This window comes from Equus caballus, chromosome 16 (genome assembly GCF_041296265.1).
Source record: "Equus caballus isolate H_3958 breed thoroughbred chromosome 16, TB-T2T, whole genome shotgun sequence".
Lineage (NCBI taxonomy): Eukaryota > Metazoa > Chordata > Mammalia > Perissodactyla > Equidae > Equus > Equus caballus.
The window spans coordinates 91,173,536-91,196,709 of NC_091699.1; the positions used below are offsets into that span (position 1 = coordinate 91,173,536).

The window sequence follows — 23,174 nt, forward strand, 5'->3', positions numbered from 1 at the left end:
TTTTCCCATATATTTTGTGGTTATGTGATTAGATAAAATCTGCAAGTAGTTATATTATCCTGGTGAATTGAGCCTTTATCATTATAAAGTGTTCCTCTTTATTTCTAGGAATGCTTTCATTTTCTCCAAAATCGATGCTGTTCTTACAAGTTCAGAATTTTGCAACAATGTATATATCTTTCATCAAGGCCAAGAGGGGCCAGTCCCCTCTGTCTTCTTGCCTCCTCTGTGGTGGCGTTTACTTCTCTTTCATGTTACAAGGTGGTAACTCTATGAGCCCAGATTTTTGTGGAGGTCTTCTCTTGGCTTTTCCTTCTTGAAGGGGCCTGAAATTTATCTTGGGTTTAACACTTATGCAGTAGTCAAAGTAGATGCCCACGATCACCAGTGCCTATAGAAGCTTCTGGTTGGCATTTAGCTTCCTGCTTGCTGAACTTCTGATGCAGAAGTGGCAGGAAAACTGTACAGAACCAGTAACTTCCATTTTCAAAATTATTTTTCAATCTGTCCTCCCCAGTGAATGTTGTTTTTGAAAGCCAAGCATTTCTGATCCATTTTAGACAGAAGGAATGTCCTACAGCTTGTGTAGGGTGGTGCATAGCTTTGCTGCGTTCTCTCCGTGGAGTAGTGGTTGAGGGTGGTGAATAGACTTCTGGATATAGGCTTTCAAGCACTCCTCATTTTAACTTCTAATTCTCAACTTTATCCCCCCCTTCATTTGGCATCACTGTCCTCAGTCTCTCTGGGATGCTGTGGAGGTAAATTAGATTTCTGTATTCTTATATCCCTCTTTAAACACTTTATAACTTCCCATGTCTTACAAAATAGTTACCACATCTCTCTCTATTTTCTCAAATTTGTTGAAAATCTCTTTCTCTCCTGTACAGATCATATTTTTATTGTCCTTGTGACTTTTACAGCTTTGGGGTTTTTTGTTTGTTTTAACTGTTTTTGCTTTCATTTTATTATGATCTCTGGAGAAAAGTACCATCTTTAATTAGAAAATATTTGCGTATGAGATAAACTATTAGTTGCCTACTCAAAACTCAGTATCTGCTTTTACATGGTAAAATAGTGGTCCTCAAATTTTAGTGTGCATCAGAATCCCCTGAAATTCTTGTTAAAACTCTATTTGTGAAGCCCTACCTTTTTCTGACTCAGTAGGTAAAGATTGTTCCTGAGAATTGGCTTTTCTAGCAAGTTCCCATGTGATGCTGATGATGCTATTCTGTGAACCTGACTCAGAACCACTTGGTAAGGGAATCCTATTTTTCTCAGGTCTTGGCAAGCAGTGGGTTCATGGAAGGAGCAGCCTAACCGAAAGGATGAATTTTCATTAGTAATCTCTGGTGATTAGTGATGTTGAGCATCTTTTCTATGCCTGTTGGCCCTTTGTATGTCTCCTTTGGAGAAATATCGATTCAGTTCCTCTGATCATTTTTTAATTGGATTGTTTTGAGGTTTTTTCCTATTGAGTTATATGAGTTCTTTATATATTTTAGATATTAATCCCTTATCAGATATATGTTTGCAAATATTTTCTCCCATTCTGTAGGTTGGCTTTTCGTTTTATTGATGGTTTGCTTTGCTTTGCAGGAGCTTTTTTAGTTTAATGTAGTCCCAGTACTTTTACTTTTGTTTCCTGTGCCTGTGATGTCATATCCAAGAAATCATTGCCAAGACCAACCTGACAAAGCTCTTCCTCTATGTTTTCTTCTAGGAGTTTTATGGTTTTTAGGGTTTTATGTCTTATGTTTAACTCTTTTATCATTTTTGGGTTGACTTTTGTGTATGGTGTAAGATAAAGGTCCAGTTTCATTCTTTTGGATGTGGGTATCCAATTGTCCCAGCACCGTTTATTGAAGAGACAAATCTATCCCTTCCTGCCGGAGTCCATGGCCAGGTCTAAAATATCTCTGGATATTTTTAAGTCACAAATTAAAATTCCTCAGTTTAGTATCGCACAAACCCATTTTATGTTCCATCATGTGTGTTATATTTGTCCATATGTTTTAAAATTCTAAAACCACAGTTTATATATTTTTCTTTTTTCTTTTTTTAAGATTGGCACCTGAGCTAGCAACTATTGCCAGTCTTCTTTTATTTTCCTTCTTCTTCTCCCAAAGCCCCCCAGGATATAGTTGTATATTCTAGCTGTGAGTGCCTCTGGTTGTGCTGTGTGGGACGCCGCCTCAGCACGGCCTGATGAGCGGTGCCATATCCGTGCCCAGGATCTGAACTGGCAAAATCCTGGGCTGCCAAAGTGGAGTGCACGAACTTAACCATTTGGCCATGGGGCTGGCCCCTATATTTTTCTAATGAAGTAAAATTTCTTTGAAAAAATCATACTTGTTATTTGAATGTTGTAAATTCTCAGGCCCTGACATGTTTAAAGCCAAATAAGGTAAATTATTTTTACTGGAAAGTCTTTTAAATATTAGAAATTAGTGCTAACTTGCAAAATCAAGGTAATCTACATATTTTTTCCTACATGTTTCAAAAATATTACTCTGGACAGAGTAATATATGCAATTATAAGTACATAATTTTTAATAGCTGTAAATATCTCATGATTTCTCACAGATGGTCCTCAATGAATGCTGAACAATTTATCTTTTCCAGAGTATTCCTTGAGTAACAAGAAATTTGACAGAGAGTTTCTCTCTGGAACTCTGGAAGAGTTGAGACTGTTCAAGGAAATTTGAGTACTGATGCTGGTCACCTCCGCTATCCCAGGTATGGCCTTGCTAGGATTGAATTTGGTCCAAAAATTAGGTGTGTTTGATGTAAAGAGTCTCTTACATATAAATACCTAAGTTATTAAAGTGAGTTCTTTCTCAATGGCAATGTAAGCCCAAGTGTAAAGGGTAGTGGCAGAGCATGAGGCTGGTATCCTTAACTCTGCCACAGTCCTCTGTGAATGGAGAGCTGGGAACCAGGGCTGAGGCTAAGACATCAAATGACACGTGTCTGTATAGCTTAGAAATGTCTTTTCAATTTCTAAGCATTTTTTGTCTAACCTTTCATTGGAGTATTTTTTTTTTTTTGCTTTATTTTCAGTATGAAATTAGTTTTTGAAATATTTGTCCAAAGATACTTTGTTTTACAATTTGGTGACTGTTTCACACGTGCATCAGAACAATACCTGCCCTTCATTTGTTGGTCACAGGGCAGTAGTTCTCAAAGTGTGGGCAAAACGATTGCCTATATTACTAAGATGTTATTTGCCTTTTTCACTCTTTCTCAAATGAGTGCACGGTGGAAATTTCCAGAGGCTTGTGATATGTGCTGATGACATCACCTCTCTGCTAGCTAATGAAAGGTGAGCTTGTGTTTTTTGTTTTAACAATTTCTTAGTTTTCATTTTTAATACGGTAAATATCACTAGATAAAACCCACATAAACAAAAGTGCTTGGAGTTTTCACTTAATCTGCCTTCTACTATGACATTTTCGGAGTCCTTAAATAGCTGCTCTAGGGGCCGGCCCGGTGGTGCAGTGGTTAAGTTCACACGTTCCGCTTCAGCGGCCTGGGGTTCGCTGGTTTGGATTCCCGGGTGCAGACTTGACACCGCCTTGCACACTATGCTGTGGGAGGCGTCCCACATGTAAAGTGGAGGAAGATAGGCATGGATGTTAGCTCAGGGCCAGTCTTCCTCAGCAAAAAGAGGAGGATTGGCAGCAGATGTCGGCTCATGGCTAATCTTCCTCAAAAAAAAATAAATAAAAGCTGCTCCTTGTCCAGTCCAGGTTTTATAGCTACAGGAAGCGGGACAGACAGGGCAGACAGGGTGCAGTGTGTTTACTGCATCTTACCTGGACCTGGAGTCTTTGGTTCTTTTTTTGAATTCTCCTATTCTTTTCATGTTATACTGCATATTGTATATGTTCATGTATGTATGAACGTTATGAACTGTGCATAATGTGAGGTATTTAGTTGGAATTAATTATAATTACAGATATGTTAAATATTTGACATTTGTAGGCAGTTGTTCTTTGATAATCCTTTTTTATGTAAATTCCATAAAAAGCAAAAAGAGATACAGTGAACTTACTAGATCATTTTAAAAATATTTTAAATTTGTTTCCCAATAAACCTCAGATTTCCTAGGCAATATTTCTAAGGGTTCCTTGATACAAATGCTAGTTAAAATCCGTACATGGAGATGTCCTCTCTATAATCCCCACACTGAAAAAAAATGCAATACAAGTATATTTTTATTTTAGGAAAAACATTAATTGTAAATATATGATATAAAGTCTTCGGTATCAACTAGATATCAAACTTTCTGAATTCAAAGATTCTCTATCAGAGTTTAAACTTTACTTCAGGATAAGTTAGGAATGTTAATGACAGACACAAATAGAAATAATACATCACTTCAAATTTTTATATTAATGTTCCATTCTTACAAATCTCCAAACACAGGAGGTTCTTGGCTACAGGTTAATGAGCAGTCAGAGTCCTTACAAAGGTTAAGAGATTAGAAATGCCATAAAGGAAAATGTAGGCATATTTTTATCTATAAAACAGCAGGTGAGTATGTCTTGCATGCCAGGCTTTAATTTGAGTGCTATATTGAGTAGATATACGTATACTTATCTAATTCTCTGTGTTTCAGGTTAAACTTTACCCTGATTTTATGGATGATGCATGTTTGCACAGAGTTAAGGATGTGACCACAGCTCGTAGAATTGAAGCCAAGCTGTCTTCCTCCAGGGCCAATGTTCTTAGGCATTGTGATATGTTGCTTCTTGGCTCCGATGACATTAGTATATCCATTTATGAGACTTAGCAACTCAACTTTCCTCCTGTTTTACTAGGGAAAGTAGCCATGATTCCAACATATAATACTCTTGATTTAATTGAGTTTCAAGATGTGTTCATTTGAAAGACTCGTTCTGCAACAAAATATAAAAAGAAGTCCTCTTTCATGATGCCAGTTGGGGAAAATAATTTCTACGTGAGATAAATGTAGTCCACCATCTTGGCACAGCTGCTGGGCCTTTTCTTAGCCACATGGGGCACGTCACACAGAAAGGGAAGGAAAAGATAGGGCAGATCGGTCAGCGGACACCTTAATCTCTGTTATGGCCCAGCATCATTAGCTCCTCCACCTTCACTCTCAAAAAGAAAAACCTTTCTAAGTTGATGACCCCGTTCATACATGGATACACACACACACACATACACACACACAAAGGTATATAAAGATGTGTAGCTATTTACAGCTACATTCACTGAACTAATTGGTTAATGGGCCATGACAAAGTTTCGAACTTCTTAACATTCACTAGTTGTTCACAAACACCTAAATATGATACATGTGCATCGTTGACTTAGCACTGACTCAAGTGTAAACTCTGCAAAAAAATGCTATGTACCAGCTCCACCACTCTGCCTCAGTTTCCTCATCTGTTGTCTCATCTCTTGAGTGGAGATAAAAATATTTTATATGGAGTCAAATTAGTTAATATATGGTGCTTGGTATATTGCCTAATACATAGTAACAACTAGCTATCAAACTACTCGGTGTGTGTTAGCTTTGTCATCATTATTATCTACCAGGGGTAGATAATGTACTTTGATTCATTGCTAATGTATTCTTTCTTTCTGACCCTTCTCATTTTTCACTAAGGTCGTGTTATGGAGTAAGGTTTGCCAGATTAAATGAGCAGTTTGTACCAGTGGGGAGAAGTCCAGCTAACTAGACAAACTAGGAGGAGAATTTATCACCGTGGAAGGCTGAGCACAATGCACTAACGACATTCCACGTTCCAGACATAGGATGTGAATTATACTACCTGCAATCTTTATTTATAGTTGAAAATATCATATTTGCAATGTAGAAATGCTTATTCATTTCTACCAGCTGGAAACCTAAAAGATTTGGCAAACTTCTGTGTGAGGTCAGCTGGCTCTTTGGTTATCTTTTTCGGTTTGGTTCCTGCCTGTGACTTCTGGGTTTTCTTCGTTGATATATTGAATTTATTAAATCTGGCCAATGTAGAAGATAAACATGAACACATTTCATTCATTCATTCACTCATTCCTGTTTTATTGTTACTGTGCTTTAGAAATCAATTGCTAGGAAATGTACCAACTTTAATCAAACTAGTCTAACAGCCTAGAAATTTTCCAAATTTCCTCTGTGTATTAAATGAAGTTCCGAAGAATTAACTTGAAATGATAGATCCATATCTCCTAATAGGTACAGCTGTGTTAAATCATATGAGAATTTACTCACAAGTATTCAGAATCGTATGAAGATTACGAAATGTATATATTCACTGTTAAATAATTCAAATAAATCTACATGTGGGATTTATTCCATTTATATTCGTGGGGGTAAATATAAAGAAAAAATTGGCATATGTTTTCTGGGAAATAGGTTAAGATTGATTTTCATTCAGCAAATACTTATCAAGCTTCTTCTATGATATCAAGAACTATGCTATGCACTGGGGAATAAAAATTGAAAAAGACGGCGCTTGTGTGCAAGTAGTGCAGTCTAGCGGCGTGGCGGGGATACACAAGTTGTATATCTATGCTGATTTTTTAAACTCTTACAAACTTTTTTTATTTTGAGGAAGATTATCCCTGAGCTAACATCTGCCGCCAATCCTCCTCTTTTTGCTGAGGAAGATTGGCCCTCAGCTAACATCCGTGCCCATTTTCCTCTATTGTATGTGGGATGCCTCCCACAGCATGGCTTGGTAAGTGGTGTGTAGGTCTGTACCTGGGAAGTGAACCAGCGAAGCCTGGGCCCCCAAAGCAGAGTGTGTTAACTTAACCACTATGCCACTGGGCCGGCCCTTATCATATATTTTGGTATCTAGAATAAGCCTCTCTTACTGCTCTTTCTTAATGATACATATTTTTTCATGTATATTCCTACTGGTAAACTTTAGAATCAGCTTATCAAGTGGACAATACACCAAAACATCTCTCCATTTATCCACGTCTTCTTTTATGACCCTCAGCAAAGTTTTCTAACTTCTTTGAAGGTTAGCTCTTGCACATTTATTTTCATATTCATTCTTTGGCATTTTACAGTATTTGTGGTTGATTTTAAATGGGATCTTTTGCCATTGACCTTTCAAATTTGTTCTTGCTGGTTTATAGGAAAGTATCTGATAATTTATTGAATACCTGATAGTTTTTCAGTTGATTGTTTAGTATGACAAATAAAAATGGCAAATAATAGGATATGTTGGGGTATATGAGGAAGGCATTTTGTGTAAACCTAATTCAGCCTGACCTTGTCTTTCCAAAAGGGCCTGACTGTGGCTGTTGAGCATGCATTGTATATCTGCTTTAGAGATTCCCTATGGCAAGAGCAAAGGCCCTTGAGATAAAGGTGCAACTTCCCTCCCCCTCCCAACGTTGGCATTTCTTTAAGGATTAAGCATCTTTCCTTAGGCTAGGAACTGATTGCTGCCCTCACCTGTGACCACCCAGCTCGAGACAACAGACTTGCCTCCTGCTATGCCCGCCCTCCGAGAGAGCAGACCCACTACCTGCTGTGTCCATCAAGCGCTGTGCCGACAGGGCAATCTTGTGACTATTGTGGGAGGGACATTTCAATCATATGTGAAACATCCTGTGTGGGGGTATATAACTACTCTGTATACCTCACTTCTTTGGTGCCCTTTCTTCCTTCAGGAAGAAAGGCCCCAGGCCATGGTCCTCAGATTTCAGCTCAGAATAAACTCACCCAAATTTTCATTTATAGATTGGTTGTGGACTATTTTTGTTGACAAGTATTTTCTAAAAATAAAATGTTCTGCAAACCCTGACCATTTTTCTTTATAATTTTGTATGATACTTTCCTATAGATTTTATAATATTCTGCAATTACTTCCTTGGAAATATTACTTGGATGAGAGAATCTAAGTTATAATTCTCTGAAATGATAACGTATTACTTGATTATTATTTATAGTAATAATGGAGAATTCAAATTATTTCCAAATATAGGACTTATTCCTAATTTTTCTCATGTATTGAAGTTTGGCATCATCAAGTGCTATTATGTACTAAGGAAATTGGGTGGTGAACAATAGGACTTTGCTTTTTCCTGTAGAATGTTTGACACTTAGTCTGAAAGACTGTTTTCCTCTTCTAATAAATACTTTCTCCATCTGTATAACTACTTTTATCTGAAAAATATTTTAACCAAAACATAAAACATACAAGTTATCAGTTATCACCAAAGCTATTTTTGAAAGAATGTTCAGTTTTCTCTTGACAAAAAGGAATTTATCCCTATTTTCAGCAAATATCACATGGTAAATAAGACTCATAGTTTCTAATGGAAGAATTCAGAAAGCTAGGATTTTAATTTTATCCCAACATTGATTTATCTTTTGCTTTAAATAGCTCCTGTAGAAAATTGGGAACTGATAATGGAAGGTAGCAATGATATGACTTCCCTCATCTTTGTTAGGCAAAGGAAGGAGGAGTAGCTCTGTGTTGTCTCCTTTATGTATCATCCATGTTGCTGGGGCGTTGACTCAGCCTAGTCCTAAAGGCCTTAAGCCCAACACTTGAGTCCGGGTTCACAGTCCGTTGTGTCAGCCTCTCAGTTACAATGACAGCCACAATTCTAGTGTCTATATTGCTTAGCTCATTTAAACTCCAATAAAAGCCATAATTACAACCCAAACAAATGGACTCTCTGTTCACAGCTATCTGTACCTCTGGACTGAATTGAAACTGGAAGTTTTCAGATAGTGTCTCAGTGTAGCAGCATCTGCGTTCTTGGAGCTGTGGCGTCTCCTTAGATTTTGCTTTCACTGTGGTATATTCACATTTTACTTTCAACTTAATTATTTCCAAAGGCACCAGCTCTAACAGTTGAGTTTATGAATGAAATGTCCAGCAGAAGAAAAGAGCTTGCATTTTACACAACGTTGATGCCTTAATGTCTACTTTTTTTAATGAATCCCTAATTCTTCCTTCCTGCCTTTCTCCTTCTCTCACAATTCCACACATGTCCTGCATTTTGGGGAGAGTTTCTCAAAGAGTTTGGACACTGTTTTTACTGCGTATCAGACTTTCTGGCCCTCCCCAAGACCTCGCAAACTACCTCACGTCCTTCAAGATATTTATCTAACGCGTCAACTGTCCAGAGTGGGTTTTGTTTTTAGCAATCAAGGATTCTGCTACATTACTCAATATATAGTAGATGTTGTTTAATTAGATGAAAATTTACAGGTGTTACATGTAGAAATCATCATTGGGTTCCATGTTATGGTGTTTGCCAAATGTAGGATGTGAGAGAATGGCTTTGAGAGCTTTCCATGTGCAAGTAACTGATTAGTTTGAGACAGTAAAATTTAGGCTAACTTAAGTTGGAATTCACAACTTTAGTGTAACTACTGAATTTATGACATGGACTATTTCCTTTGTGAAGAATTATTTGGGCTCACTTTCTTAGTGCTGTACAGAATCCTGGTGTCTCTTACGTCATTCCTTTCAATATAAGTGTTTTAATATGAAAATTGACATAGTCTCTGCGAAGTTCTTACTAACCCAAATATATACAGGCACACAAAATGACATACAGCCACACGTAGCAGTCCTCTATGTCCCTCTGTAGATTTTCTAGGTGGAATGAAATATTGTTAGGTACTCTTGTTGGCTTTCTCCCATGGATGATCAGAACTTTCCAGGCAGATTAGGGATGTTTTGCTTTCAGTGACATATTCCCCAACTAGTGCATTTGCTTAGCCTCTACAAAGGAGGGTATTTCAGACAAACTTGTGAAGTGAACACTTTGTCAATGCCTGACTGTTTTCCTGTGGCTTTCTCCTGGACCTGTGCCCTCATTGTTCTTTATGTCTGAGGAATCCTAATTTCAGTATTCTGTCCATATGGTCATAAATCTCACCATGTACACATACTCACCAACGTGAAGACATTACTGACTGAATGCATGAGTAATTCCAGCTCATAGCCACGGGAGGGGAACAAAGAAGGCTCCTGACACTCCTGCAAATATGTGCAGTGTGCTCAAGGGTGACTTTCGAAGGCACTTTGCCATTTATGCTTATGGCCGTGGTCAGCTCATCAGTGTTCCCTCCTTAGTCTGGGAGGTTATGCGGTCTGACCTTCTCAAGACTGGAATACTCTGTTTCTGACTTGGAGGCATATAAGTTGACAGGTGAGGCATTTCACTATTTAGAGAGGTTGGAAAGTTCTAATTATGATGAAGCTCTTTCTTATACAGAGAAAAATCTATTTATGTGCATCATTGGTCCTTGTTAAACACTTTGGAGGAAGAAAAATGATAACAGTAGCTAACATTTTTATAGCGCTTACTATATGCCAGGAACTATTCTAAGTGTTCAACAAACAGTGACTCACTTAAGCCTCACAATAACCCTGTGAGAAATGTCCGATCATTCTATCAGTTTACAGGTGAGAAATCTGAGGTATTACAGAGCAATTTAGAATAAGCTTATCTATACTTCCATATTTCAGCACCCACATTTTTCCTTCTCGAGGCTATGTACCAATAGTCATTCTTCACAGAACATAGTTTCCACAATCATCTTTTTTTCCAATTGAGGTATAATTGGTATACAGCATTGTATTAGTTTTAGGTGTACAACATAGTGATTCGATGTATGTATGCATTGCAAAATGATCGCCACAATAAGTTTAGTTAATGTCCATCACCATATGTAGTTATAAATGTTTTTTTCTTGTGATGAGAACTTTTAACATTTACTCTTAGCAACTTTCAAATACTGTTCACTATAGTCACCATGCTGTACATAACATCTCAGGACTTATTTATCTTATAACTGGAAGTTTGCAACTTTTGACCACTTTCACCCATTTAGCCCACCCCTTCAACCTCTGTCTCTGGAAACCACCAATCTGTTCTTTGTATCTATTAGTCCAGTTTTTTTTTTAGATTTCACGTATAAGTGACATCATACAATATTTGTCTTTTGAGTCTGACTTATTTCTCTTAACATAATGCCCTCGAGTTTCATTCATATTGTTGCAAATGGCAGGAATTCCTTGTTTTTTTAATGGCTGAACAATATTCAATTGTATATATATATATCCACCACATTTTCTCTATCCATTCATCTGTTGATGGATGCTTAGGTTGTTTCCATGTCTTGGCAATTGTAAATAATGCTGCAATGAATGTGGAGGTATAAATATCTTTTCAAGATAGTGATTTCGCTTACTTCAGATAAATACCCAGATGGGGATAGCTGAATCATATGGTAGTTCTGTTTTCAGACTTTTGAGGAAACTCTGTACTGTTTTCCATAGTGGCTGCACCAATTTGTACTCCCACCAAGAGTGCACAAGCGTTCATTTTTCTTCACATCCTCACCAACACTTGTTATCTCGTATCTTTTTGAAAATAGCCATTCTAACAGGTGTGAGGTCATATCTTGTTGTGGTTTTGATTTGCATTTCCCTGATGATTAGTGATGTTGAGCATCTTTTCATGTACCTGTTGGTGATTTGTATTTCTTCTTCAGATCCTCTGCCCGTTTTTTAATCAGATTTTTTTGGTTTTTTGCTATTCAATTGGATAAGTTCTTTACATATGTTGGATATTAACCCCTTATGAAACATACGATTTGCAAATATTTTCTCCCTTTAGGTATGTTGCCTTTTCATTTTGTTGGTGGTTTCCTTGGCTGTGCAGAAGCCTTTTAGTTTGATGTAGTCCCACTTGTTTATTTTTGCCTTTGTTGCATTTGCTTTTGGAGTTAAATCCAAAAAATTATCACCAAGACTGAAGTCAAGGAGCTTACCATCTGCATTTTCTTCTAGGAGGTTATGGCTTTGTGTTGAGTGGGTTTTGTGTGTAGTGTAAGATAGCAGTGCAGTTTCACGCCTTTGCATTGTGGCTGTCCAGGTTTCCCAACACCATTTATTGAACAGATTATCCTCTCCCTGTTGTATACTCTTTGCTCCTTTGTGGTAAAATAATTGACTATTATGTGTGGATTTGTTTCTGGGCTCTCAATTCTGTTCCATTGGTCTATGTGTCTAATTTTAGGCCCATACCATACTGTTTTGATTACTATAGCTTTGTAATTTAGTGTGAAGTCAGGAGGCTTGATGCTCCCAGCTTTGTTCTTTCTCAAGAGTGCTTTGGCTATTCAGGGTCTTACGTGGTTCCAAACAAATTTTAGGATTATTCATTCTAAGTTTGTGCAAAATGCTATTGGAATTTTGAATGTGTAGATCGTATTGGGTAATATGAACATTTTAACAACATTAACTCTTCCAATCCATGAGCACGAATATTTTTCTATTTATTTGTGTCTTCTTTACTTTCTTTCATCAATATTTTATAGTTTTCAGTGTATAGGTCTTTTACCTCCTTGGTTAAATTTATTCTTAGATATTTTATTCTTTTTGATGCAATGTAAATGGGATTGTTTTCTTAATTTCTCTTTCTGATAGTTCATTATTAGTGTATAGAAACACATCTGATTCTTAGATATTGATTTTGTATCCTGCAACTTTACTAAATTCATTTATTATTTCTAGCATTTTTTCGGTGGAGTCTTTAGGGTTTTTCTATATATATATCATGTCATTTGCAAAAAGATAATTTTACTTCTTCCTTTCTGATTTGGCTGCCTTTTATTTATTTTTCTTGCTTAATTGTTCTAACTTCCAATACTAGGTTGAATAAAAGTGGTGAGAGTGGGCATCCTTGCCTTGTTTCTGATCTTAGAGGAAAAAGTCCCAGTTTTTCATCATTGAGTATGATGTTTGCTGTGGGCTTGCCATACATGGACTTTATTGTGTTGAGATGCTTTCCCTCCACATCCCGTTTGATGAGAGTTTCTATCATGAATGGATGTTAATTTTTTTCAAATGCTTTTTCTGCACCTATTGAAATGATCATATGATTTTTATCCTTCATTTTGTTAATATGATGTATCACATTGATTGATTTGCAAATGTTGAACCATTCTTACATCCCTGGAATAAATCCCACTTGGCCATGTTGTATGAACCTTTGAATGTATTATTGAATTCAGTTGGCTGATAGTTTATTTAGGATTTTTGCATCTATGTTCAGCAAGGATATTGGCTTGTAATTTTCTTTTCTTGTAGTGTCCTTGTTTGGCTTGGTATCAGGGTAATGCTGGCCTTGTAAAATGAGTTTGGAAGTGTTCCTTACTCTTCTAATTTTTAGAAGAGTTTGAGAGGCATGAATATTCATTCTTCTTTAAATCTTTGGTAGCATTCACCAGTGAAGCCATCTCATCCTGGACTTTCGTTTGTTGGGAGGTTTTTGATGACTGCTTCTATCTCCTTACTCATTATTAGTCTGTTCAGATTTCCATTTCTTCATGATTCTTTCTTGATAGGTTGTATGTTTCCAGGTATTTTCCATTTCTTTTAGGTTATCCAATTTGTTGACATATAACTGTTCATAGTAATCTCTTATGATCTTTTGTATTTCTGTGGTTAGTCGTAATGTCTCCTCTTTCATTTCTGATTTTATTTCAATAAAAAGATAGAATTGTTTTCTTGGTGAATCTAGCTAAAGGCTTGTCAGTTTTGTCTCTGTTTTCAAAAAACCAGCTATCAGTTTCATTGACTGTTTTGATTCATTTAGTCTCCACTTCATTTATTTCTTCTCTGATCTGTGTTATTTCCTTCCTTCTTCTAACTTTGCACTTAGTATGTTCTTCTTTTTCCGGTTTGTTGAGGTGTTAGCTTTGCAACATTTGCTTTAAAAAGTTAATCTATCTATTATATGGAGAATGGACTATAGGAAGGAGAGGCTGATGCCAGGGACATAAGTAAGCAGGTTCAGATATAAGACAGTGACAGTAGAAATGGAGATGAGAAGAGAGAAGTAATAGGTAATAAGAAGACAGAATTTATAGTATTTAATGACTAATTAGTTTGCCATTGGTAGTTGTGAATACACAGGAACAACCTGCTACTGAACAACCAATGGGCCAAAGAAGAAATCAAAAGAGATCTCAAAAGATATCTTGAGACAAATGAAAATGGAAATATAACATACCAAAACCTATTGGATGCAGCAACAGCAGTTCTGAGAGGGAATTTCATAGCAATAAATTCCTCTATTAAAAAACAAGGAAGATCTCAAATAAACAACCTAAATCTATAGAGTAAATTCCAAGAAAACAAAATTGCTTGCTCAGCTAATATGTACATTTAAAATGTTTTGCACTTGATGCCAAATTTTCCTCCTGATTAATATTAATGTGATATTCCACCAATATTGTATAAAAAGTGCTGCTTTCTTGAGCCTGTGATAACAATGGATAATTCAGACTTTCGAATCTTTTCTTATCTGACTAATTTCTTTAATAGACAATTTGAACATAATTTTAGTTTTACCTGCCATGAATATTTTCTCTTTAATGAAGTTTATGTTCATTATTATGCCTGTTTCCTTTTAAAATATTTGTCTCATATATTGGCAAAAGCTCTTTCCTCATTATGAATAAGCAGTGTCTTCTTTTATGTCCCAAACTTTTTTCCCATGTTCTTAGTTCATGTTGTGTTTTGCACAACAGAAAATCTTAGTCTTCTCGAATTTTATGGTTTTATTTTTGTACCTAAATTTCTGTTTGTATGTGACCTAAAATCATATTTTAATTTTTCTAAATAGTTATATCAGATAGCAATATCTTCAGCTTCATGTTGCAGTCTACCTGAATACTAGTGGCTTAAGAATTAAATGATCTCTTAAGCACATTATGATTTCACGTAAGAACTTTGAAGGCAGGTGGTCTAGGACAAGCACAACAGCTCTATCATGTCAGCAAAGACCCATGCTCCTGCTATTATTTGAGTGGCCATCCTTAGAGTATTGCCTTGTCAACTCATTGTCTCAAGATTGCTGCTGTATTTCTAGGTATTGCCTCATGTTCCAAGGAGGAAGTAGGTAGAAAAATACAGCCAGCTACATCTTCCCTTTTTAACAGAAGAGGAAAGTAAATGCTTTACTGGAAACACCAGTAGACTTCTTGTTATGTTTCATTGCCAAGACCTGAGTTACATGAGACGCCTAGATACAAGAAGCTGAGAAAACAATTCGTTTTAGAATAGGAGTAAGTCTGTGTAAGGACCTACATTCTGGCTGTCATACTTTTTAACATACATCTAAAAATGTTTTGTATGACCTTTATGATTGTATACCTGTACTTCCGTTACAACAAATAGGAACTTTAGCCTTTTGCACTTCTGTTTCTTCTCTATTTTTATGCACACCCCACATGTAATTATTTTTGATTTTATAAAAAGTGATCATAATTCTTCATACTTCTGGAAAGAAACTTGATTTTCTTTTACCTACTATAATATAGATATTTTCCATCCTGTCTGCTTATATATTTATGTATTATAGCTATCATCTAACTGACTTACAATCTAAGTTTAAGGAAAGAGAATTACATCCTATATGTGAACCATAATTTATTCATCTATTCACCATGACTGAACATTTTACATACTTATTAATAGTATTTTTACATAAACTGGTAGAGTAAAAAAGACCTGTGGACATAAAGTAGAAGAAAGTCATTTAATTTTTCTTCTCATTTTCTATGACATCATTATCTGGAGGTTGTACTTTGCCATCTCCATTGTTTGCACCATTGAAATCCTGCTTACTTGTGAGGCCCTGCTCAGGTCATTCATATGTGTGGAAGTACTTGGAAATACTCTCAAGAATTCTACCGATATATAGATGACAGCACGACTGTTATTGTGATTTTGCAATCATTCAGTACATTGGAAATGTGAGTTAAAGAGAATAGACTAGGGATCTGCACAGGAATCCCAGAGGACATGACTGTACTGCCGGAAAGTCTATAGAGGTAAACCAGAGCCAGATCACTGAAGCTTTCGAATGTCTACTTTGAGAGTTGTGCTTAAAAATAAAACTGATACCATTTTGTCAGCAGTGACTAGGAACTCAGTGTTTGCAACACTGGATGCATGTTAGTATCAAGGAGCAGGTTTTTACTAAAGACTTCAGTGGTTCAGAAGATGCTCCTTGAGATTTTGACTTAATTGGTCTGGAATGAGGCCTGGGCATTGGTATTTTAAAAAAAAATCTCTCCCCATTGGTATTTAAAAATATATGATTTGAACATTCAACCTGGATTGAAAATCACCCATACAGGAGAAAGCTGATTTCTCTATATTTTACATTGCATTTTCCCTGCTTCTGCTCTCCCTCCTCCCACCATTCTAGACAGAATATTCATTATGGATTTTGTGTTCCTATCACTTTATTATCTTAAAAGTCTATTTAAAAATAGTGGGGCATTCCCATCCATGATCAGACCTACTCACCCTTGCTTGATGAGCCTGAGTCACCAAATCTGCAGGAGATTTGGCTCCATGGATGTGCTGGGGCTTTGCCTGTGTGTTTCCTGTGAAGATGATCAAGATGCAACATACAAATGGCCAAAGTGAAGAGGTTTCCTGCAGGATTCTAAATAATTTTAGATTTTGTGCAATAATTGTCTAGCTCTTATGTGAGGAATAGCAAATCAGATTTGGGAATCTACTTTCCATTATATGCTTAATCTTTATGGTTGCTTTTATTTAACTATTGGATAAGAGACAGTTACTCAGTTTCCTTGGAAAAATAGGAATAAATGCTTTTCATTAAATTGATTGAAATTCTATTCAGTCTGTTCATCAAAAATAGTAATTACTAAACTTTTATGTTGTGCATAATGCATCCATAAAAATGGATGTTGCTTGTTCGATAAGAAAAATAACATCAAATTTCACCCTCTTACGTACAAAATCAGCACGTTTTCTTTCCAAGATTACAGAAAGAACAAAGTGAATACTTAATAAAAAAGTGTATTTCCATGAGTCTTCTGGTGTAGGTAAGCGGAGCTGATAATGTGAAGTGTTGCTGCCATCTGCAGCATGAAAGACTGCATAAAAGTATGTTATCTGTATGTATGACTGGGATTTGAACAACTTGCTTATTTAAAAAAGCAAGAGCTTTCTAATTTCTCTATTTGTCTTTCTATGTATTTTTTACCGCTAGCTTTCAACATACTTAAAAATGTAATACATTTTAAAACATCCAAAGTACTTGTGAATATGGCATAGGTGCCAAAATGAATACTGAGATTATACTTATTGATTATTTAATTATGCTGAAATTAATTTTGAAAAAGCAGTTAAATGGTAGACTAAGATAGCCTTTATGATGTATTTCTACCAGGAAATATTTTCTAAATATTTATGTTTGAGAAAGTTTCAAAAAAAAACCGCTCCAATAAAATTAAACTTTTTTTCAAAGAAATTTTTTTCAGATTTACCCTTTACCTACTTAATCTGCTATGTGGAATAGTAACCACAAAGGTATACACAAAAATGACACCAGAGATAGACTGTCAGTGGTCTTAAAATCTTAAACAAGATTGTAAGTTGTTTATGTGTTGCTTTTTCAAATAGAGATAGCGCATAGTATTGATGAGAATGTTACTTACACAGGTGTTAAAGGCCTGAGAACACACCTCTCCTAGTGTTTTTTTGTTTTTTCCTCCCCACAGCCCCCCAGTACACAGTTGTATATTCTAGTTGTGAGTGCCCCAGTTGTGCTTTGTGGGACGCTGCCTCAGCATGGCTTGATGAGTGGTGCCATGTCTGTGCCCAGGATCCAAACTGGTGAAACCCCAGCCACCGAAGCGGAGCGCACGAACTTAACCACTCGGCCACGGGGCTGGCCCCTTTCCTAGGTTTCTAAAGTCTCATTCAATAGATTTTCGAAGTTTTTCTCCTTTCGCCATTTCTAGTCTCCTCATATGTCCATCGGAGAAGGTCGACAAAACGCTAAGAGCTCTGTAATATTTAGCAAGTTACTCAACTTTTCTGAGCATTGATTTCCTCATCTGTGCTTTTGGGCTTATAATCATTTTGTTGCATTGGAACTAGATGAGAATTGTATGCGAGAAGTCTAGCACAATGTCTAAAACGTGCTCATTAATGCTAACTTTTAGACATTCATGAAATAAATCATTTCATCATGTTTAGTTTTGTTTCAGGCAAAATGCCAAATTTTCATATTTGAAACTTCTTATATTTTTATTGGAATTGATCTTTAAAAATCAGGTATTTATAATTAAATGGAAAATGCTCGGAAAAATGCATTTTCAATTATTTTGATAATATTTGACAGATAGTCATAAAATACTAGCTCAGTCAGCTAATCCTAACATGGTTTTCTCCTTCTCTTTAACAAGATTTTAATTATTTTTTCTCTTTAAAATAAATCATAGATTCCTTAAATTTTTTAATTTAAATTATTTAAATCTGTGATTGCTAAATTTAACATCTAGACAGTTGGATGAACTACAATGTGTGTCATTAAGTACAATACTCATCTGTTTTTATGGCAAAAAATGTTATAATATAAGAAATAGACAAAATCCATTTAAATTTAGAGAATTTTTATTAAAAAGGATTTTTCTTTTTAAGATAATCCATAGATTCCAAAACAAAATATTAGAAGAAAGGAAAAAAGTCAAAGTTTATATAAAGGAAAAACTGCTCAACTTGAGAACTCAAAATAGTATAAACAATAATTTCCTTTTCCTCTAATTTTAACAATTAAAGACACTATGACAGAACTATAAAAATAGGATGAGTAAAGTATTCAAATTTTACGTTATTTTCTAGGTTTATTCTCATTTTGATAAAAACAACAAATCTAAAATAAGTGTATATGTAGATAAACCTCTAATTAAGGTTCAGATAAATCTGAATTTTAGTTTCTAGTGAGCTGCTCTATCTGCTGTCTGGGCTATGCTCTGATTCTTTAGATCACCTCCCAAATCCTCTCTTTTGCAGGGAAATATGGGTTTCTCTAATTTATTTAACGAGTGTTAGTATCTTTCCTCTAGGATACTGTGGATAGAAAAGGATATTCAAGATTTCTTTCTGTTTTGGGGGGTGTTTTCCTCCACATCTGTTGGTTCACTCAGACTCAGTTTCTGAGTTCAGCCTAGTTTCAAAACAATTTTCAAAGCCCTCAGAGGATGCTTCCGTCAAGTAGAGAGAAATTCCATACATCCGAGAGAAGCAGCTCTTCTTTGAATCCTGATCTAGCGCTACAGCTTAGAGGACACCTGCGCGCAGCAGAGTGGGAAACTACGGCCTCACTGCCCAAGAGGAGCCTGATCTCAGTAGGCGCGTCCTAAACTCCTGTGGCCTCTTTGTTCCTGGTGGTACCGAGGATGTTTCTCTCTTCTATGCCTTTGTGCTCCGCTCTTGGCTTGGAATGTTCTCCCAGGCCTATAGGTCCTGGCTTTGACCCCACCTGGCCGGGAGGACACACAGTCCTCTCATGTGTTATCTACTCTCTAAGGGTTCTAACCTCCCGCCCTAAATGTATTGAATGCTTCCCTTTTACGTGCCTTCAAGTACATTCTTTTATCACAGCACCTGTAGCACTGAATTGCACCTGTTTTGATGAGCGGCATGGTCATAGCTTCCATTTCCCACAATGGAAAGTGGGGCTGAACAGAAACTGGAGCTTTGTCCTTGAGTTCTTAGTATCCCTTACATCCCACATCCAACCAAGTGCCACGCTTCGTCAATTCCTCCTCCAGACCTTGCCTTGCAAGACTCTATGATCTAGGCTCTGGCCGCTCTTCCCGCTGCATCTCACACCTCTTGTTGACTGTACTCCACTTGCACAGGCATCCTGTGTTTCTCAAACTTTCCCAGCAGGCTCTTCACTCGGAGCCCTTGCATCTTGCTTTTCCATCTGCCTGGAACTCTCTTTTCCCAAATATTCTTAGGCATTGCTGCCTTTTTTCCGTTCTCTGCTCAAATGTAACAACAGCTCCTTTGTTCTCTATTTCTTTATCCTGAATTACTTTCTTCATGGTTTTGGGAATATAAAGTTCTCACTCTCCTAGGAAAAACTGACAGTTCGTTCAGCATAGCAGTGAGTCACAATCAAAACCAGGACTAAATGTGTTTAATCAATCAGTGATTGATGACAAAAGTGCATGCACTTCTGAAAGAAAACCAGTAACGTCCCCTGCCATCAACTTCAGAAAACTGGATCATCAGCAGCAGCTTCAGTCCAGGGAACAGATCTCTGAGAGCCAGCCAGTCAGCAAGAATCTTACTCAGGTCAACATGTTTCCACAGCTAAAGTCAACATGCCAGCTTCTAAACTCCACACTTTTTCCAAAACCCTACATAAGCTCTCTTCTTTGCGTATTAACTGTGTCTTACGAGCTCAACTCTCCCTCGCCTCAGCAAGCAATAAATTCAGCTTATCATTTTAGATATTGAGTAACAGATGCTTCATCAGTATTGATGGTCACCTGTGATTATAGGATATCTTTGTTGTCTGTTTATTATCCATCTGTATTAGAATGTAAGCTCCAAGAGGGCAGGTCCCTTGCTGCTTTGTTCACTGACGGGACTTCATGCTGACAGAGGCACCTAGCACATATGAACATCACAAATATTTTTTTAATGTGTCTTTTAGAGTAGGAATAATTGCCATTTAGCATCATATCCTCACTGCCTAAAATAGTGCCTGGTGCATAGAAGTAATTCCATGAAATACTAGTTAAATAAATGAATGAATGAATTCACCGTCCATGCATGTTTTATATTTGTTAGGGACATCCTTGAAGTAAAATAGATTATTCAGATCTCTGTGGGTCCATATAATTCTCATAAACACATCTCTTTCTTCAGAAATACACTAGCGAGAAGATGCCCACCTGCCTATTTGACATCTCCTTTTGGAAGGCTCAAAGGCATTATAAACTCTATACGGGTGCCAGGCCCATGGTTGAGTGGTTAAGTTTGTGCCCTCTGCTTTGGTGGACCAGTGTTTCACTGGTTTGGATCCTGGGCGCAGGCATGGCACTGCTCATCAGGCCATGCTGAGGTGGCATTCCGCATATCACAACCAGAGGCACTCACAACTAGAATATACAACTATGTACGGGGGGGCTTTGGGGAGAAGAAGAAGAAAGAAAGAGAGAGAAAAAAAAGATTGGCAAGAGATGTTAGCTCAGGTGCCAATCTTTAAAAAATAAATAAATGAATAAATAAATTCTGTATGTATAAAACCAAATCCATGCTCTTTACCCCCAAATCAGATCCCCTTCTGAGGTTCTCTCTGTCAGTAAATGGTATAGGCCAGAAATCCCCTTTCTCCCTTGAATTCGGTTTTCAACCCAGCATCAAGTAATGGTGATTTTACCTCCTAAATCTCCCTTTACATGAGTACCACATTAATCCAAGCTACGATTACCTGTCACCTAAACTACTTTAGTAACCTACTAATTGGTCCATAAGCATCCTCTCCAGCCCTCTCACCAATCTAATCTTTACTCAGCCAACTCTTTCCTTATAAGCTTTTATTGGATGCTTTGCTTATAGGACAGAGTCTAAAATCTTTAACATGGTCTACAGGCCCCATTCATCCTCATCTTGTACCATATTCCATCTCACCGTCTGAATTTTAGTCACTAGCCTTCTTCAAGTCACTTGAGATTGTCATGTCCTCCCCTTCTTCCATCACAGAACTTCCGCAAATGTTAGTACCGCGGCTTAAAATATTCTTCCTTCTGCTCCTCCTTATTCTTCATATAGTAAATCCACCATCACTCCCTCACTCCCTGACCAAATCAAGTAACCCTACTGACTTAGCACCTTGTCTGTCCCCTGTAAACACTTCTCACGTTTGAAATCTAACTTTTGTTTGTGTCATTATTGGATTCATAGCTATCTCTTTAACTAAAGTGTATGCTCCAATAAGAGGGGGCCTCCATTTTTAGCATAGAGGAGGGAGTCAATAAGTATTTATTAATGAAAGAATGAATGAATGAATGAGTGGCATTTGAATCTGGTCAAGTCTTTTCCAGTACATCTCAGAGTAAACAGAGTTGGAGCCTGTGTTGTGAGAGTGCAGTGGGGCCAAAGAAAGACAGAAAGCCAGGAAACAGTGATGCATGGAGGACCCGCCTCGTTCGAGAGCTGCATGCTTTTCACTGAAAATTTCACTGGAAAGTGAGTCTCGCTAGTGTCTCATGGACTCAGGTTCAGTGGGAAAGGGAAAAGTAGAGCACGGAAGACATAGACAGATCAATTGCGCCTTTATTGAGGAAGGGGAGACTGATGGGTCCTGACTGGTTGTTGTGTGCCAATTCAGGAGCCCAGTGCTGTAGCAGGTTTTTATGTAATACAACCAACTTTAAAGACTTAGACTTTAGACTGCTCTCTTCTAAGAAGGGTTTTGTGCATGTAGGAGGAAGATTGGCCCTGAGCTAACATCTGTTGCCAATCTTCCTCTTTTTGCTTCAGGAAGATTGCCACTGAGCTAACATCTGTGCCAATCTTCCTCTATTTTATGTGGGATGCCACTGCAGCGTGGCTCATGAGCATTGCTGGGTCCACACCCAGGATCCAAACCTGCAAACCCCGGGCCGCCTAAGTGGAGTGCGTGAACTTAACCACCATGCCATGGGGCCGGCCCCTAAGAAGGATTTTTATCTTGAGGGAGTCTCCATTAGATGTAGGTGCTAAGTGGCTCTTTTGACTAGTTTTTGGGTTCATTTAGGTATTTTTTAAAAATCTAAAACAGTTTGTCACATTAAAATGCAGTATTTACAAATGGTGTTGCTTTTTCCCATTTTTGCCCCACTGTGAAGGTTTCAGTCACTGCTGTTGTGACATCGGTTACAAAATCTCTCATCGTAGAAATCAAAAGTAAAGGACGAGAGGAAGATATCAAAGCAGGATCATCTGTAGGAAGAAAATTGGGAACACGGAGCAGGGTGCGGGGGGTAGGGGGTAAAGACAGGTTCCCAGGCAGCCTGGTTTCCCTTTGTTTTCCTTTCGTCTTGTTACCCACCAGGAATTCATATGAAGCACAGTGCCTGGCATGTAATAGGCCCTTAGAAAATCTTAGCTACTTTTCTCCATTTTATTAGTTAATAACCATCAGGTTTAAAAGTGCCATTTCCTTTAGCTGGTTATAAATGGCCGTAAATTGCAGACACTTTAGTTAAAATAGATAAATGGGAAGGCAGAGAACACTGTGCTCCCCTTAGCCATCACCACAGCTCTGCCAGGTGATGGATGGGTAACCTGAGGAGGTTCAGGAGGACTCCACGTAGG

The 23,174-nt window shown here is 37.3% G+C and overlaps 1 long non-coding RNA gene across 1 annotated transcript; it reads left to right on the top strand.

The window, feature by feature from the left end:
• Nucleotides 1-1,163: 1,163 nt before the first annotated feature.
• On the top strand, nucleotides 1,164-7,798 carry LOC111768442 (uncharacterized). Its single transcript, XR_011427390.1, has 4 exons — nucleotides 1,164-1,254; nucleotides 2,623-2,736; nucleotides 3,253-3,322; nucleotides 7,423-7,798. It is a non-coding gene; the product is annotated as an uncharacterized lncRNA (long non-coding RNA).
• Nucleotides 7,799-23,174: the final 15,376 nt, after the last annotated feature.